The following is a 19890-nucleotide window of genomic DNA, read 5'->3' on the forward strand; positions in this document are numbered from 1 at the left end:
TGATCGTGTCCCGGTACTCCATCAAGTTTCCAGAAGGCTGCTCGAAATATACACCACGTCACGGACACAGGATGGTGGGGTCCGTATAACGCTATGGAAAACATTCACTTGAACTTCCATGCGACGTGTGGTAGTAATCGAAGGCACTATGTAAGCTGCGGAGTATGAGAACTTTTTGCATGTCACCTGCATCCCTGCAGGCTTGACGTTTTACCCGACTGTTAAGACATTTTTTTTATCAAGATAACTCTCCGTTATACAAGCCCAGACTCGTGCTACAGTGGTTTGAGGAGAATGATAATGATGTCACGATGATATCTTGGCCACCAAAGTCGACTGACCTGAACCTGATGGAACACGTCTTGAACGCCATTGTACGCAAGCTCTGGGCGCTCAAGTGACCCATCTATAATTTACGGAAATTTGTATATGTTTTATTTGAGTTTACGATGGTGATTTTCTGTCCAGGGACATCAGACTAGGTATGGAGTACAGAGACATGCAATAGTTCGTGTTCAGAGAACTATTTATCACCACATAATAAGATAATGCCACACACACCTGTATTGTTAATTAGGTTCAATATAACAAAAAGGGCAAAGATAGTGAAATAAAAGTGACAATTAAGTTACTTTAAATTTAGTTTTTATTCTTGTTCACATTGCAAAGGTAATAGTTCTTGCACTGAAACAAAACTCATGTGATATTTAACCGTTGTTCAATTTCACTGCAAAATTATTAATCATGGTACCAAAAATATTAGTTATAGATAGGATACTAGCAAAAGACAATCAGATTACAGAGGAGAGCGTTTAAAACACCCCATCCTAGCATAATACTCAAGTGTGCCTTATCTGTACGAAATAGCACTAACAAGGGTGTATCAAACGTAAACAAAGAAGGACTGTACGAATAATCTCAAGTTTGTTTGACCCATCGGAGAGCGCCCTAGATACGCCGAAAAAACTGAACTGTCATACTATTGAAGACAGACGCAAACTATTCCACGGAAGTTTTAAAAACCAAATTTCAGTGCTGAATCTACGAGTCTACTACAACTCGTTACGTATCGCTCCCGTAGGGATCGCGAAGACGAAGTTAGCCTCGTTACAGCGTGTACAGAGGCGTAGAGAAGCAATAATTCTACCCGCTCTCAAAATGTAAATAGAACGGCCCTAATAGCTGATACAGTGGGAAGTACAGTCATGAACTTCGGATTGGCTTACAGAGCATATCCATAGATGTAAGTGTAGAAATTTATTGATAGCTGTAAAGTTAATTTGAGTGCTAATAAATCTCTTCTCGTCCTGAGACCGTCTACATGTGTGTCCTTCCGAACTCTATCCACATTTTGCGTGTACATTCATGATCCTCCAATATATCGAAAATCTTCTGCTTTTACCCGCATTTCACGCATCATCATTTCTGCTTTCAGGGACTAAGCGTGGCGCCTATTCCGTCTTAGTGGGTCAGCCTTATTCATGACACCTATTCTCGGGTTTCCCAGTATCTTGCAATAAGTGACAATGTTTGGTCCTATTCTGTAATCTCGGTGTCTTCGATCTGATTTAGTTTCTCCACACATTCGTCATACCATAGATTTTTGCGGCTTGTTATTCGAGCCTTCACCGATGTGCTGTTGATACTGGTTATTTCTTTTTCTGCTTAATTTTGATGTTTCATTACTTTGTAAGCCATTGTTTGTCTTCCATGAATGTTGCCTCCGATGTTACTTAAGAAGTGATACCATTATCTGGTCGTGGCTTCTCTCGTTACGATTGTAACAATATTTCTTTTTAATTACATATCACCTTATCCGATTTTTTCACAGATCTGCAAACAGATTAAATACATTTTTTCCTTCTGTTCCACGGCTTTAGCTATTTCGTCATTCCAAATCCTTGGACTTCTTTTCTTCTTATCTTACTTTTTTTTCATAAAGCTTCGAATGCTTCTTTATTGGTACAGGTTTTTATGTTTTGCCAGTGAACTTCTACATTTATAATTTGTCATATCCTATTATAGATAGTTATTCGTTCTACTACCGTAGACATCTCTTATTCCTTTATCAAACAATAAAGTTATTTTATAGACTTATCCTGTATCTCATTTTTATTGAAATATTGTTATTTGTATGCGAAGCTTTTTTGCGATAACAGAAAATGGCGAGAATATATGTTACTTCCACAGAAGACTCTGACGCTCTGTATTCATTTATTAAATTTGTTAGTAGTTGAATAGTAAGCTATTATTGATCTGCCGCGTCTAAGCACTCCATATGAACTTCTGGATATCTTTCTTTCAAAAGTATGTACTTGCAGCTTTTCTATCATTTCTAATTGCAAAGTGAATAAAATATTTTCCATTGGGATTAATATATTGTCCACAGAATGTTTCCAGTACATTTCTGTTAGTTTGTTCCCTATTCTTGCGCTGAGATTCTTTCAATGATTACTTTATCAGTTGACTTAAATCTGTTTATTTCTTTTTGAAGTTTCACATAAAACGCTTCAGTACCTTCGCATTTTCCTTCCTGTGAAGCACAAACTGCTATTATTGTCAGATGGCCTGTGTCTATTTTAATTCGTACAGTTATAATTACTAAAATCGGTACGAAACCCCACATCAGCTGCACTCACATGTGCTTTATTGTGTGGTAAATGTTATTCAATAGTTTTGATAGCGATAAAATTTTGTATCTAGCATGTCTACCACAGTTACACGACTTTCCACAAGATTCTCGAAGACATTATTTTAACTCTAAGATGTCTGTCTTCCACTAATGTTTTTTCGTTGTTATCTCTAGTGCAGCTTCATAACATCGTCCTTCACCCCACTTCTAACCACTACCAACATTTATATAATGTACAAGCGTATGACCGGCAGCTGAATGCCTCAGAGGTCCACACGGGTGTTTAAATTATTCTATAAAACGAACCGGAAAAGTTGTTGTCGAGGGTTGCTGTGTTTTGTTTTACAACAAGAATTTATCCGTATGGTGCGACGTTAGTTTCTGAGAAGACAGGAAATAACTCGAAAGTGCAACAGAACGTTAAAAGGCTAGTTAGAACTCTGGTGCGCTTGTCGACGTTGTTACGGTACCATTAGCAGACGAGAAAAGCTTCTAAGCGTTGTGACCACTCGATTTATCAAGTTCCTCGGAAGCTGCGGGTGTGTTGCGACAAAGCCAGTTACAGACTAAAGCTTTCGTAACCCTGACCGTCGCCATGGAGACCGGTCCATTCTGCTTGCGGTACTGCCTGGGACGTTAATTGGCCTTAGGGAGGATTAGTGAGCACCGCTATTCGAAGTACAGCGTGGGCAGCTTCCTAACGAGCCACATATCATGAAAATTTGTTTTATAGTTGACTCACGATAACACAAGAGAGTTGGTTCAGACCTGAAGAGCAAAACACGCCACAACAGTTTTGTTACAAACAATGAGGTGTTAACCGAAAATCTGGAATTTATGTATTTCTTCACCTTTTAAAGGATGGCACAGACTGGAAACAAGCTGAGAAAAATACAGACAATCAGGATGTATTGAAACAACACCAACAGTGTTGTGCGACACGGTAAACTTTTCGAGACTGTACCCTTGACCATAATACATCATTAGTGCTCTATGAGATGCCGATGTTTAAGAAGGGTCAGTTCACTTTTCTGTGTTTGATTTTGTTCTGTGTCCTACTCACCTGAACAAATTAGCGCAAACTCATAAGCTCGAATTCAGTACATGAAGTACACCAAATACCCTTCCAGCGAGACAGCGCTACAGATTTATGTAGTCCAAATTGCCTTTGTATTTTAGCGGCTTTGTGTTGGTAACCAGCGAATCAACGTTGTTGGAAACTATACACATCCCAGTATACAAAAACAGAATTATAAACACGCTACGTGAATGTGGCAAAGATAATGACAAATGCAGAGCTCCTGCACAATTATTGATGAAATGTTTTCCCCATAATTCGGTGTCTGCAGCTTTAAGAGAACCCCAAGAGACTCTGTAAACTGGAAAGTAGGTGTTCTACAAGCACAGTTTTTCAGTATAGCAATGTTTATGTAAATAAGAGTGAATAATGTTTGGCTTCTCTAGGTGAAATATGTTCTTGTAAGAGCAAGGTTTATTTTGAAATTAACTAATGTTCTCTATCTGAAGAGCTCAGTGCTATTAATTATTTTGCGTTTCCCTCCGTAGAGCGGAATAATACAAACAGAAAAGGGTTTACTCATAGTTTCATTTTTTAAATTCCTCTGAGTACATTAACAGCTTTACCTGTTAGCCTCCGAAAAGACAAAACTGCGCTGTACCTAACTCAGCGCCAGGAACACATTCTTCATACCAGAGTAGTGATACCGTATGACTGTCTGAATTCTGTATCAGTTGCATTTATGTCTAGTTTTACATGTGTAAAGCTCGATGAGAACACACACAGGTTGCATATTCATGTTTTGACAGCGCAGTGAGTGCTCGATTAAATTTCGGGAGTGCAACCTACGGGCTTTCGAATAAAAATGTGACCCTCAACTATATAACCTCAGACTCCGAGTTGAAATATTAAAAGTTCTGGCTGGTTTTGTTTTCAAGGGGCTGGGATACGTAGTTGTCGCATTACAAGCCAAATGCTGCTGAGTCTACTGTACACAATATGAATATACACATGAATCGAATGGTCGAAGGTTCCTATCATTCGGCAATTGCGAATTTTGAATGTAACGTAGAAATTTACAAAAGTTAGATTGCAATTAAATAAAATCTGCAGCTACTATTTTAACGACTTTACCTGTTAGCCTCCGAAAGACAAAACTGCTCTGTACCTAACTCAGCGCCAGGAACACATTCTTCATACCAGAGTAGTGATACCGTATGAATGACCTTTAAGAATATCATTAATTACTGTAAAACACTTATTGGCGTCGATGGTCCAGCAATTAAATAAAATATAAGTTGAATAACAGGGAAACAATAGATTCCTACTTCACGTAATTAGTTATGAGGAACAACATAGCTCGCAAGATATTCACTTCTAAACGCATACTACATCTTCACTGCAGAAGCCACGGAAATCTCACAAGTGCACAAGTCGGCACTACAAAATATTTCTATCTCCCGCGACCATGCGCAAACTGCTCAAAACTCTCCAAGTATTTCCTGTGATCATCCGTCGCGCCTTCCCGTCCAGCACTCCACGTGTCCTGTCACTCGAGGATCCTCCCCCACTTCCCTACAGTCTCTCCATTGACTTCGGTAGTCGCCTACCGTAGTAACGAGCGCTGTGATTGGCTGTAGTGCTCCCGCCATGTCTCCAAGCCAACGCACACTCACAAATATATTGAAACACATACGAAATACTGGATTTATATTTAAATAACTTGAAATTAAATAAATATTCCTATGGCTAACGCTGTAACACACATTATTAAATACATAAACAAATTAAATAAACATATATCAAAGGAACAGCAACAAAAGTAGGCCAGTAGCTTAATGTCTCTGTGCTTTGTAAAACACAGTAAATATTTGACCAATTTCTTAATGAATAATATATATCGGATATAAACAATAACACAGATGAATAAATACATTTATAAGGCAAATATTGTGGTTTATGCACGAGGGGGCAGCACTGCATTCTCTATGGGCTGTACCTCACCGCAACTTTTCACAGGCGATGCATTGGTCGAGGAGGTCCGGCAGATGAACTCTCCGGTCACTGGACCAAAAACCGTTGGATTCCTGGCTATGGGGACATTAAAAGGCATTGGTATATGCAAAACCCATCTACAAAGCGAAAACGTTACAGGAGTGTCTGACCAATGCGTATGACGCAATCCAGTTGCCGCCAGGTGTGTTCGGTAGAGTGCGTGATTCACTGCGAGGAAGGGCTGAAGGATGTGTTGCGATGCGTAATAAGCACTTCTCCTTCGTAACAGACAGAAAGAGGACTGGCTAGTCCATATATCAATAGATATTGACTTTCAGACATTTCGTTATGGGACAGTTCCTTCTAGTTTTGAACAGCACTACCTCATGTAGGACTATGTGACACATTTTTAAATCACCCTGTATTTTAGGCGGGTATGTTGACGTGATTCGAAGAGTTTCTGGCTACCTGAAATGGAATACTATCATTTGAATTTGATAATATTAGTTATTTTTTTGTTTCGTTCGTGTATTAAAGTTGTCAGTCAGTAATAATATTTAAGCTCTCAGATGAGTATACGCGTGGCGACATTCAAAGATACTCGTATTATTGTCAGTATTAAGATTGCTATCATTTACTCTTTCATCTTGTTCTCCAACTCACAGAGAATTATATTCAGTATTGAGAAGTGGAGTACTATAGAAGTCGATCACTGGTTCTGAAACTTGGTTGTATCTCACACATACGAAATTTCTGAATGAGGATAAAGAGAAAAGGACGAAGTTAGGGTAACACAGAGAACAACCACCATTTCTAATCCAACACTACTGTTCTTGTGTTGATTTCAAAGAAAATCGCTTCACCATTATTTATGTCGAATGTTTTCAGAGCCTTATTGATTTACGAAAACAGCTGCGAGATGTGTTGTTTATTTATTTAACCTGATCTGATTAAGGTCATCAGGCTCTCTCTTAGATCTGACCAGAATTTCACACATACAGTACATTTAGTACATTTTTACATCATAGTTACCTAAGAAATAACATATAGATATGAGAAATAGTATTGAAATGATGTGATGTCTACAGAGACATTGCAGGTAAAGAATTCTGGCTATAAACTAATAAAATTAATACTTGCAGTACTAGTACTACTGCTGTCACTAATATAAAATAATAGTAATAATGATGAGAATAATAAGAATAATGGTAGTATCAGATACCAAAAGATTTGTAGGTGTTCAAAATAGGTGTTTTCTCATATAGCGAGTTCTTGGGAAAAGGAAATTTAAGGAGACTACACGAGCTAAGAATAGTAGGAGATGAGGAAGATATGGTTGGAAGAAAGAATGTAAAGGATAACGAGCGCGTATAGGTAAAAAGGTGGTCATTATTGTTGCTTCAGCAGACGTGTCTTTAACTGTCTTCTGAAGCAGGACATGTTAGTAGACAAGATGGAGGATACGGAAATGTCTGTGTTGGTCTGCACGCAGCCAGGATACCTGTAGATATGATGGTCAGATATGATCAAAGAATCGAGAATCATAGATACAACGAGCACAGGCATTCATAACCACTTCCAGGCGCCATGAACTCTCCTGAGAGAGACGAAGGATAAGATCACTGCATTGAATAATTGAAACTGAAAGTGTGTGTAGAAATTTCTTTTTCAGATCAAGACGGAAGAGCTGTTCATATTTTTGTAGGGCACAGAGAAATGCTGATGCGTTCTTGCACATTGCAGTTATGTGCTCAGACCAATTAAGATTTAAGTCTATTATTTCTTATAGACTCTTTGCTAAGGTTCAAATGGTTCAAATGGCTCTGAGCACTATGGGACTTAACTTCTGAGGTCATCAGTCCTCTAGAACTTAGAACTACTTAAACCTAACTAACCTAAGGACATCACACACATCAATGCCCTAAGCAGGATTCGAACCTGCGACCGTAGCAGCAGCGCGGTTCCGGACTGTAGCCCCTAGAACCGCACGGCCACCCCGGCCGGCCTTTGCTAAGGGAGAGAGGTTGATATTTGTCCCATTTAGGATTAAAGATGGCAGGGATGCCGATGTTTCGGGCTAATAAGCCTAAAACGATCACCAGTACCTCTTGGCTTTTGTATGGTCTGAGCTTCAACTCCATATTCTGTGCCCTTTTTAATAGTACACATCTATCAGTATTGAGATTCTCGATAGCTGTCTTCACGTTAATCGGTTTTTTACTTAGGTACAGCTGGAGGTCAACAACGTCTAATACCGAACGCTCGGGGAACGCCTGATACTTTTTGCCTCCATTATGACTTCATTGTGCCAGACACGACGCATTGCTAGCGTTATGTCAGGTATGAGCGAAATCATTGCAATGCACTTGGCGAGAAATTTAGGTTGCTAAGTTTGGCAAGTAAAATAAAAGTCGAAAGTGTCACAGGCTTTGCTGAAGTCTAGGAAGCACATGATAGTTGTCTCTTGTACATCCATGGCAAGCGTCGTTATCTTTATTAAGGCAGATGTTGTGTTGCAATGTTTAGGAAATCTGATTGCTATTTGTCTAGTAGGTTGTTTGTAGTTAGGTGGTTTATTAGATAGTCGTGAAATATACAGAGTGTCTCTCCTAAGAGTCATAAGGTGTATTTTCTCTGATGTTTCGGCAGATATCTGCAATTTAGTTTTTGCATCGTGTAGCTGGAGTTATCCCGAACAAATAGTGCTTATCACGTTCTTCACGCGATGCCCAGTGTCGACGCACATCGTCGGTTTGTTTCCCACTCCAAACAAATTAATTTTAAGAAAATGTCAAGTGCCCCTTCGACAGAGTGATCCATGATTAATCTAGTGTGTTATTTGTTTTATCAATATCTATTAACAGGGACCGTGAAACACGAAGAATAAAGAGCAATCCTGCAGCAACTCAGTACCGCTGCCGCATGACGATGGCAGCCGGTGCGGTCCGTGGCAGAGCTATCGCTACTGGAGTACTGGTTATTCTTCACGTTTTACTATCCCTGTTAATACTCATCGATAAAACAAATATGGCACTAGACTAATCTGGGACCACTCTATCGAATGGGCGCATAAAATGCCGCTTTAAAAATAGTTTTGTTGGTAATGGGAGCGAAACCGACGTTTTCCGCCGACACTGGGCGTCGCATAAAATATGTAATGAGCGTTACTTGTTTGGGTTTCCTCCAGCTACACGATGCAAAAAATAAATTGCAGATCTTTTCTGAGACACCAGAGAAAACCAGCATGACGTTTCTTAGGAGATACACACTGTATTTTCTAAGGCATTGGACAGTGCAGGAAGAATGCAAATAGATCGGTAACCAGAGGGTGCTGTGGAAACATCCTTTTTAGGTAGTGATTTAACTAGTCTCCATTTCCAGGCCTCAGGGAAAACACTTGTGGTTACGGAGGGTTGAAGGTATCTGTTATAGTGGGCAGTAGCGGATCAGTAATGAACATCATTTAGACTGTGATGCCATCGTGCCCAGTAGTTGCTGAGCTGATATTAATAATATTGAAATTTTATGTTTTGCATTTATTTTCTCTGTTGGGTTTCGCAAGGGCATGGCTAACACTTGTATTGCTTTATGACAGAATTAATTCATATATGTATATTTCCGTAAAAATTCTTACTTGTGGAGAAAAAGCTGTTACACTAATAAAATGAAGAAAATATTGGACTCTTTCCACTCTAAAATGTGGCATATTTCGAGGGAGCAGCACCCTACCAGTAAGCACTCTAGAAAGTTCAGCACAAAAAGTTAGAAACTGAGGATTGTACAGTAATAGAGAATCTTATCTAAAGTATTTCTAGTACTGTATATTCCTTTCATACTTCCCGATCGTGCAGCTATGCACCGGCTGATGCACTTTCACTGGCCTCCATGGTTCCACTACGGGCACTAGTGCGGGTTTCGATTCTGATTTTACAACGTATATCGCATACGGATGAAGAAGTGAACGACAGAAATGCATGTACATCCAAATACAATGATGAGCTGTAACATTATGACCATTACCCACAGCAAGGCTGAATGTCACCTGGTGGCATTACAGGTACGTGAGGCAGCAAGGACAGTATAAAGGGTGATTCAGCTGCGTCTTCCAGTGTCGTTTTGTGCAACCCGAAATGTTACAGCTGTCCACGATGAACTACTCGCGAGATTTTTATTTCTCTGTCTCGCTGCTCGTAAACTATTACTCCTACTGCAAAAATGAACAGGACCTTTTGTATGAAATTTAATGTGGCTAAATTTTGGATAAGTTTTCACTGGAGTCAAAGTCGAATACTTACAAATTGTAAAATTATCGTTCGTTCAAATTTTACCTAACAGTCTAGTGAATTTTAACAGCATAAAGGAACTAATTACGTTATTGTATTCGTCAGACTTTCTGCCTACGAAACTGCTATGTTTGTAAGGGACAAGTGTGGATCGTATTGTCAAGGTAATTAGTTGTAGACTAATGTTTACTAAGGTCGTTTTACATTCGTTACCCTCACGGGCACGTTAAAAAACGGTCGAATATCGGGAATAGTTCGTTTAATTGTATATTTTTGAGTAGTCATAGGAAGGAATGCTGCGAACAACATACCAGAAATCCTGACTGTTTAAGAATGAGCGTGAAGTGGAGGTGCTTTGGAAGGTCTCTTTTGTACATTTTCTGGAGTTATTCGCAAGCCGTGGCGTCCAGTTAAAAAGTATCTCAGTACAAAATTTAACTGCATTAAATACCCTACAACAAAAAGGTCCTGCTCATATATTATGTAGGACTAATACACTACTGGCCATTGAAATTGCTACACCACGAAGATGACGTGCTACAGACGCGAAATTTAACTGACGGGAAGAAGATGCTGTGATATGCAAATGATTAGCTTTTCAGAGCATTCACACAAGGTTGTCGCCGATGGCGACACCTACAACGTGCTGACATGAGGAAAGTTTCCAACCGATTTCTCATACACATACAGCAGTTGACCGGCGTTGCCTCGTGAAACGTTGCTGTGATTCCTCGTGTAAGGAGGAGATATGCGTACCATCACGTTTCCGACGTTGATAAAGGTCGATTGTAGCCTATCGCGATTGCTGCTTGCGTTGGTCGAGATCCAATGACTGTTAGCAGAATATGGAATCGGTAGGTTCAGGAGGGTAATACGGAACGCCGTGCTGAATCCCAACAGCCTAGTATCACTAGCAATCGAGATGACAGGCATCTTATCCGCATGGCTGTAACGGATCGTGCAGCCATGTCTCGATCCCTGAGTCAACAGATGGGGGCGTTTGCAAGACAACAACCATCTGCACGAACAGTTCGACGACGTTCGCAGCAGCATGGACTATCAGCTCGGAGACCATGGCTGCCAGCGTATCAAGGCCGTTATTACGGCCAGAGGTGGTTGTTCTGGGTACTGATTTCTCAGGATCTATGCACCCAAATTGCGTGAAAATGTAATCACGCTGCATCACAGACAGAAACGCCTACGATGACGTACTCAACGACGAACCTGAGTGCACGAATGGCGAAACGTCATTTTTTCGGATGAATCCGGGTTCTGTTTACAGCGTGATGATGGTCGCATCCGTGTTTGGTGACATCGCGGTGAACGCACATTGGAATCGTGTATTCATCATCGCCATACTGGCGTATCACCCGGCGTGATGGTATGGGGTGCCATTGGTTACACGTCTGGGACACTTAGCCGGCCGGAGTGGCCGTGCGGTTCTAGGCGCTACAGTCTGGAGCCGAGCGACCGCTACGGTCGCAGGTTCGAATCCTGCCTGGGGCATGCATGTGTGTGATGTCCTTAGGTTAGTTATGTTTAATTAGTTCTCTAAGTTCTAGGCGACTGATGACCTCAGAAGTTAAGTCGCATAGTGCTCAGAGCCATTTGAAACATTTCGTCTCGGTCACCTCTTGTTCGCCTTGACGGTACTTTGAACAGTGGAGGTTACATTTCAGATGTGTTACGACCCGTGGCTCTACCCTTCATTCGATCCCTGCGAAACCCTACAGTTCAACAGGATAATGCACGACCGCATGTTGCAGGTCCTGTACGGGCCTTTCTGGATACAGAAAATGTTCGACTGCTGCCCTGGCCAGCTCATTCTCCAGATCTCTCACCAATTGAAAACATCTGGTCAATGGTGGCCGAGCAACTGGCTCGTCACAATACGCCAGTAACTACTCTTGATGAACTGTGGTATCGTGTTGAAGCTGCATGGGCAGCTGTACCTGTACACGCCATCCAATCTCTGTTTGACACAATGCCCAGCGTATCAAGGCCGTTATTAGGGCCAGAGGTGGTTGTTCTGGGTACTGATTTCTCGGGATCTATGCACCCAAATTGCGTGAAAATGTAATCACACGTCAGTTCTAGTATAATATATTTGTCCAATGAATATCCGTTTATCATCTGCATTTCTTCTTGGTGTAGCAATTTTAATGGCCAGTAGCGTAGTTTAAGCATAGAGAGCGAATGATTATGAAAATCTAGCGCGAGTTTTATGAAGGCTAGGTGTAACATTGCATGTTGCATAAACTGACAGCAGTAGGGGCAATTGAATCACCCTGTATAAGCGGAGCAGAGGAAAACAGGAAATCGTTATGACGACGATACATGTCGTAAATGGGAATGTAGAGGCTCACGGTGAGTGAGCTCTATAGTTGCAGTGTTGAGTTGAGGCAGTGGACTGACGTCAGGATGATGACCAGTGACTGCTAACGGAAACATCGTCAATAGTCGTACATTTTTTTCAGCACATAACTACAACTCTACCGACGCTCTGTGGCGACAATGCCCTCCTTCGGCGTGTGCTGAGAGCAGAAAGCGCAGCGGCATTAATGCAACAGGTGGCCTGTGGCTGGCTTGACCTTAGTGGTGGGACAAGAATGATAACACGCGGAATCCGCAACACACGTGTACCATGTCAGCATATTTGCACAACTCAGGGTAGGAGGCGCCGATAGACGTGGAGACCGACCGTGATTCTTATAGTGCAAGACTTCTACCCCCCCCCCTCCCCCCGCATCATGGCAGAAGACTCGCTACAGTTGGAGTAAGATCGTAAGTGGCGCGCCAGCTCGAAGGCACTAAGTCCACGATGGTGGACTCAGATTCAGCAGTAGGCCCATCGTCGGTGGAGGCTGTCTCGTGGTGACTGCTTGCACAACCATGAGGCTCCAGTGTCTGGTGTAGTTCTTCCCTTGTACGAGGGTGGTGTCAGACTGAGATGCCTTTGGCAGACAGTGATGGGTGTTTATACAGGTTCTGCGTCCACTTGTTTTGCCGAAACACCACTTCCAGCCACCCACATCAAACCAAGACAGTAGCCTGGAGGTGTAGTAACTGGCCTGCCGATCCCACAGTCTTCCTGCCCTTCCGTTGTTTCAACATTTGGTGTTGCTGACCCCAAATCGGTCCGCAGTGTGGTGTGTGTGTGAATTCCTAAGCGACCAAACTGCTGAGGTCATCGGTCCCTAGACATAACCACTACTTAAACTTATGCTAAGAACAACACTCGTAACCATGCCCGAGGTAGGACTCGAACCTACGGCGGGAGGGACCGCGCAATCCGTGGCATGTCGTCTCAAACCGCGCGGCCACTAAGCGCCGCCCACAATGTGGAGACCGACCGATGGAGTCCTGCCTATGATGTAAAGATGTTTTGGTCTGCTCCGTGCATGCCTGTACCGTTGGCCTCTTGTAACATTTGAGGCAGGACTTTTATTTTACTCAATAGCGACGAAAAATAGTGGCGGTCCTACACACTTCCCCTCTCTGGTACACCTAGTCTCTGGACCTTGGCTCAGGGTAATTCTGCAAGGACTGAACATACATTCTTAAACCGAAAGCTGTGTGCAGTACTTCTCGCCGGTCGGAGTGGCGGAGCGTTCCTAGCCGCTACAGTCCGCTACGGTCGCGGGTTCGAATCCTGCCTCGGGCATGGATGTGTGTGATGTCCTTAAGTTAGTTAGATTTAAGCAGTTCTAAGTTCTAGAGGACTGATGACCGCAGAAGTTAAGTCCCATAGTGCTCAGAGCCATTTGAGCCAGTACTTCTCCTTAGGATGAACTAGTCTGAACCACAAGGTTCACTGACTACATAAGTTGCCTACAGTATTAGCCACTGGTACCTCATTTGGTCAGTAATTTCCTCAAATGTTCACTTACACCCTAACAAGGTAATGTTACCAAATTCTGCCCCCCCCCGCCCCGTGCATCATCTCTTAACAACTACTTAACAGTAAACTGGCTTAATAAATTTCACACAAAATTACACAGAAAAGAATATAGTCGTTAATACTGACACCGACTAATTCACGTGACCACTGGCAAATCTTACCTGTGCTGTAAATTGCTTACATTCGCTATTTATCGTTACACAAAAAATCCGTTAAAGGCTCTATGCTATTAATCTAACAGATGTATTATGGCCCAAAAGAGTCTGCAACATCATCCATTAAATATCCTGATCACCGAAAAGTATATTCTTTTCACTAATCGTGACAAAATGCTCATGTGCAATCCCGGACAACCAAATTAAAAGCAGTACTACAAAACCTTTTTTTCTCTTAGTAAATCATCCTCAACACATGATCCTTAACAGTACATGGTCCGACTCTGCTCAACATCCCATTTCGTCTATACAATTGTTTCTTTACTCGACATTTAGGCACACCATTCAGAACTTTGTGTCTGTAATAATAGTCGCCATTGTGTCTTCCTCGAAAATACACCTCTGAGACTATGCTCTCACAAATCTCACTTACGGTACTACCACACACAATAAGGTGTCAGATAGTTCCAAGTATTTCCCTTACTGTAGTGCTAATCACAGACTGAATTCTTCTCGTAACGCTAGGCTTTCTTGCACCCACGTTCACCCGAAATAGTTTCCTGATGGTCTGTGGCACTGTATCGTGCGAGATAATCCTTAGTGATTTGCTCCGCAGTTTAACAGGTTTACTCCATTAAGACAGACGAAACATGCGACAGTATTTGACTGCTGAAGGTTTCCTTGGCTGGAACATTCTCCCCCTGAGCTTCATCGTATTCAACCGAAGGTCAGTTTTGGCATGATGACCGCATATAAAGTTTAACCTTAAGATTGCGCAGTGCAGTCACGTATGTTACCCTCGTCATGTGAAATGAACCGTAGCTATGTTGTAAACAGTTCGCAGCGGGCTTCAGCAGCCTGTGCTGTCTGCCATTCCGCAAAGCCGTGACCTAGTGCTCACATTGCTATCACCTTCTGATACGCAGGCGCATACTACCTCAAAAGATTCAGTGTTGCCGGCCCGATCATTAACCTTGCAAATGGGTTTCCTCTTGTTTCTCATATCTGTCCTGCTTCTGAGGCGGCGGCGCTACAACAGTTCGCGACACATCTGCGTCCTTCGGAAGTAAATGCGTCTGCACTACGTCATTACTTGCAACATTTGCAACACGATCTACATTATCAGTAACTTCTGGTAAATGCTCTGCAGTGTCTATAATAAAAGTGCTGTTGGCAGTTCCACACTGCAAGACACAAAAATCATCGGCACAAGCACTGTGCCTCTGGCCCAGGCTCCACGGCCTCCAAACAACACCTATTATCACCAAACTGGGTAGATACTACTCCACTTAAATCATCCATGTTGCTATTCTCACACTCAATGGCTTCAGTACAACAAGCACTTACCGCGTCTTGTGCTACAGACTATTCAGACCACCCATTTTCACAAGATACTGGAGCCGATACTTCTACATTACTCTCTTTAACTTCCACAACCTTACTTCTTTTCGCATCCGCACAAGTACTACCATTTTTTCTTTCAAGTTCCTACAAAATTCTCATATTCCTTCGTCTTGGAGGCCTGTTTTTAACCATCGCATTCGTCAAATTCTTCCTGGCTCGTCTCCACGTACTCTGGAGTATCTCTTCTGAACAAAACTCTGCCCGTTTCCTCAGTCAAATTAATTTCGTCCACTTGCAACGGAGCTATCTAAGTTGCTAACATCCGTAACATTTCTTCCAGGGTAGACCCTTGAAGAATTGACAACGACATGCTTCATCCTTTACCAACTTAGCAAACAAGAAAACGAGAATAAAACAGAATTACAACAAGATCACTTAAATGTAATGCTATTCTAATTCCTTAACTTAACGTCTCCTACTGAATGACTGCTCAGCATCACTACTTTATGTTCTTTCACATAATGAGACATATTGCTCGCTCATAATCACTGTCCATTCTAGCCGGCCGCGGTGGTCTAGTGGTTCTAGGCGCTCAGTCCGGAACCGCGCGACTGCTACGGTCGCAGGTTCGAATCCTGCCGCGGGCATGGATGTGTGTGATGTCCTTAGGTTAGTTAGGTTTAAGTAGTTTTAAGTTCTAGGGGACTGATGACCACAGATGTTTAGTCCCATAGTGCTCAGAGCCATATGAACCATTTGAACTGTCCATTCTAAACGGCGCAAACAACCAGTACATATTTCCTACACTTCGCGGGCACAGTCATTGAAGTAACTCCGTATAATAAATACAACAAAACACCAACAACAGGAAAAGAAAATCAAATGAAAAGGAAACTTAAATGTAACTCTACCGCAGCACTTCTCGACAAAACTCAGGTACACATCCTCAGTCGCCCCTCATTATTAACACACTATACACTTCTAGACAATGGGCCACACCCGTTGCTAATGATGAGACATATTGCTCATATTAACCAGGTGAAAATTAGCACTTGTATTTACAAATCCACATAAAACTGTCTGAGCTTCCTTGTCCAACACTGAATACACAAAAGTGTGTTTCCAGGACACTCAGAGTAACACACACACACACACACACACACACACACACACACACACACAAAAGAAAACTCTGCACTCACCCCACCGCATGTTGACTCTGCAGGTTGTGGCTGAAGATGAGATTCCAGGTCCAGCAGCAGAAGCTGACAACGCCGTGGATGTCACCAAAATATAGAGGCCTGTGGTGGACGACCTCTGTGGTGACTGTGTTGAGATAAGGTGGTGGGCTGACAAAAGGATGAAGACCAGCAACTGCTACAGGAAACATCGTTAATAATTATGCATTTTATTAGTACACAACTACAACTCTCGTAGCGATGCTGTGGAGCAGCAACGCCTATTCACTCCCCCAGCCCCCCAGGTGAAAGCATCGTAAGCAGCAGCGTTCTACCATTCCTAGACCGGCAAGGGAACTTACTGTTCCAACAGGACAATGCACGTCCGCATGTATCCCGTGCCACCCAACGTGCTCTAGAAGGTGTAAGTCAACTACCCAGGCCACCAAGATCTCCGGATCTGTCCCCCATTGAGCATGTTTGGGACTGGATGAAGCGTCGTCTCACGCGGTCTGCACGTCCAGCACGAACGCTGGTCCAACTGAGGCGCCAGGTGGAAATGGCATGGCAAGCCGTTCCACAGGACTACATCCAGCATCTCTACGATCGTCTCCATGGGAGAATAGCAGCCTGCATTGTTGCGAAAGGTGGATATACACTGTACTAGTGCCGACATTGTGCATGCTCTGTTGCCTGTGTCTATGTGCCTGTGGTTCTGTCAGTGTGATCATGTGATGTATCTGACCCCAGGAATGTGTCAATAAAGTTTCCCCTTCCTGGGACAATGAATTCACGGTGTTCTTATTTCAATTTCCAGGAGTGTATAATGACAGCTGGACAAACATTTTGGTCCACAGCTCGTGGTCGTGCGGTAGCGTTCTCGCTTGCCGCACCCGGGTTCCCGGGTTCGATTCCCGGCGGGGTCAGGGATTTTCTCTGCCTCGTGATGACTGGGTGTTGTGTGCTGTCCTTAGGTTGGTTAGGTTTAAGTAGTTCTAAGTTCTAGGGGACTGATGACTATAGATGTTAAGTCCCATAGTGCTCAGAGCCATTTGAACCATTTGAACAAACATTTTGCGAGATGCATCAGCCACGCTGGGTATGGGTGCACGGCTAGATGTAGCTCGCAGGTCCGTTAGGACCATAGGAACAATGCACCCCATGGTATTCTGTAATGTTAGTATCCGCAGGTATTGCATCAGCAACAACAAATACACATGCTGCCCAGAGGCGTCTTGCATATGGGTCTGTCGTGAGTGTAGCTTGGAGTTCTGTGATGTCAGTATAACACTCGAAGAACTCTAACTGTATACCCGAAAATAGGCCCAACTTTCACCTGCTCTCTGTAGGCAGCAGCGGCGTGAGAGCAACAGCTCGCAATGGTCTGCATCCAGCAGTGGTTCACGGTGGTTTCGACACGCGAGCACCCTTGGAGTGTCTGCACTCTGCAAATAGGTCTTCACTCCCGTCTGGTCACGTTAGCAACGTTGCCTAGGTGATCTTGTGATTCACAATGAGTTTCTCAGGGGTCAAGTATGAAAGGCTTGCCCGCGCCTCATACTTGAGGGACCTGAAGGGGCACCTGTGCTTGGCTTGACAGCTGCCAGTCCATCCTGACTTCTGGGAGCGTGTGCGGTAGCTCCTGTGCGGTCCAGTGGACAGGGGGCAGCGGGTGGTACCTGTCCATGTTGTTTGAGTGTCTGTTGCATTATTTTTTGAGCAGGTCCATAGGCTTTGCTATGCATTATTTGGACAGTTTGAGAATTGATTTCGTGTCTGCACATCTGTGTACTGCATTATTTTGGAGGAGTTTTCATGTCTGTGTATTGTGTACTGAAATTATTTCGGTAATTTAGGAGTTGTTTGCGTGTCGGCAGAGCATTATTTCAGTAACTTACGAGTAGTTCACAGGTATGTAGGCTGTGTTGCAGCCACATGTAGTAAGCATTGCTTCACGCAGTGGAGAAAGGCAAAACAGAGGCACGCCGACGACCGAGGCGTTGCAAAGTAGGCAGGCACAGATAGCCTTGCTGACAGCAGCAGTCTACCAACAGACTGACGCAAGGGCGCACACAGACCAAGCGCCGAGCAAAGCCTGAAGAGTGCTGAGTAGGGGAAGTCAGGCCAGCACGCTACGTTACACTGCAATATACTGCGGGAGTAATAACAAAAAGCTACCACCAAGGGTAAAAAACATCCTCCTGCCGGATATAAATAGTGGAGCGCAGGCAGCAGCAGACAGAAGCCATTAGGAAGCAGTTCGGATCTGAGGACAGACGTGGTCCGTGTCCCAATGTTCTATCTTCGTAGGTGACGATTTCAGAAGTCTGTTTCAGCTCGCAGGAGTCATCCATTCGCCACCATATGACAACTTCAGCTCTGGAGGTCAGCCCGAGATCGGTCGGCACCATGGCTGATTAACTACAGTGTTAACTTCCAGCAGGACTGCCCGCCCGCAGCGCAGTTTTGGTCACAGGTGCCGCTGGGGACTGACGCCCGGACTTCACGGCAACCCGGCCCCACTGCAGGTGCTCCGTCCATGACGGAACCTTGCGGACATTGCGACTGACAGCTTCCAAGCTGCCGGTGCAGCAGGCATTGGCAGCTGGCCTCACGGCGACGCGGCTCCATGGGAATGCCCGTTCTGGGGCGCCTAGAGGCGACGAGTTCATCTCAACCACAGGGCATCCTTGCTTCAGCGGAGCACTGGTGGCCTGAGGCTCCCAAGTGCGATCAGCGGCGTGCGTTGCATGCATTGTCGGAGAATCTACACAGCAGCAGCCAGGCGGAGGGATCCGCAGGGCTGGGCAGCGACGATGAGGAAGAAATTGTAAAGAAAGTCCAATAAATAATTGTAAAACTCCACGCTGTCTCAGTCTTTGGCACAGCCACTGTGTCTGCTGCTAACAAGTGGTGCAGAAGTAGTAACAAGTGGGGCCGCAACACTGCATCCCTCCACACTGTTTCCTGCCATTTCCCCCCCCAGCCCAGACTGCCACCTTGGATTACATCACCGAACAGATGACAGTACCCTCTGTTGGTAGTACTGTGTACTAGACCAGTTGAACTCCGGACCCCATGGCGACCACACAGTTTCCCTCTATTTTCGTTCAAATGGTGCAAAAGGCTGTGAGCACTATGAGACTCAACATCTGAGGTCATCAGTCCCCTAGAACTTAGAACTACTTAAACCTAACTAACCTAAGGATATCACACACATCCACACCTGAGGCAGGATTCGAACCTGCGGTCACGCGGTTCCAGACTGATGCGCCTAAAACCGCCCGGCCACACTGGCCGACCCCTCTATTTTCCCCCGCCATCTTTGATTATGTCACAAAATGGACGACAGCATCCTCTGGGGGCAGTACTGTGTAGTAGGTC

Source organism: Schistocerca piceifrons, chromosome X (genome assembly GCF_021461385.2).
Source record: "Schistocerca piceifrons isolate TAMUIC-IGC-003096 chromosome X, iqSchPice1.1, whole genome shotgun sequence".
NCBI lineage: Eukaryota > Metazoa > Arthropoda > Insecta > Orthoptera > Acrididae > Schistocerca > Schistocerca piceifrons.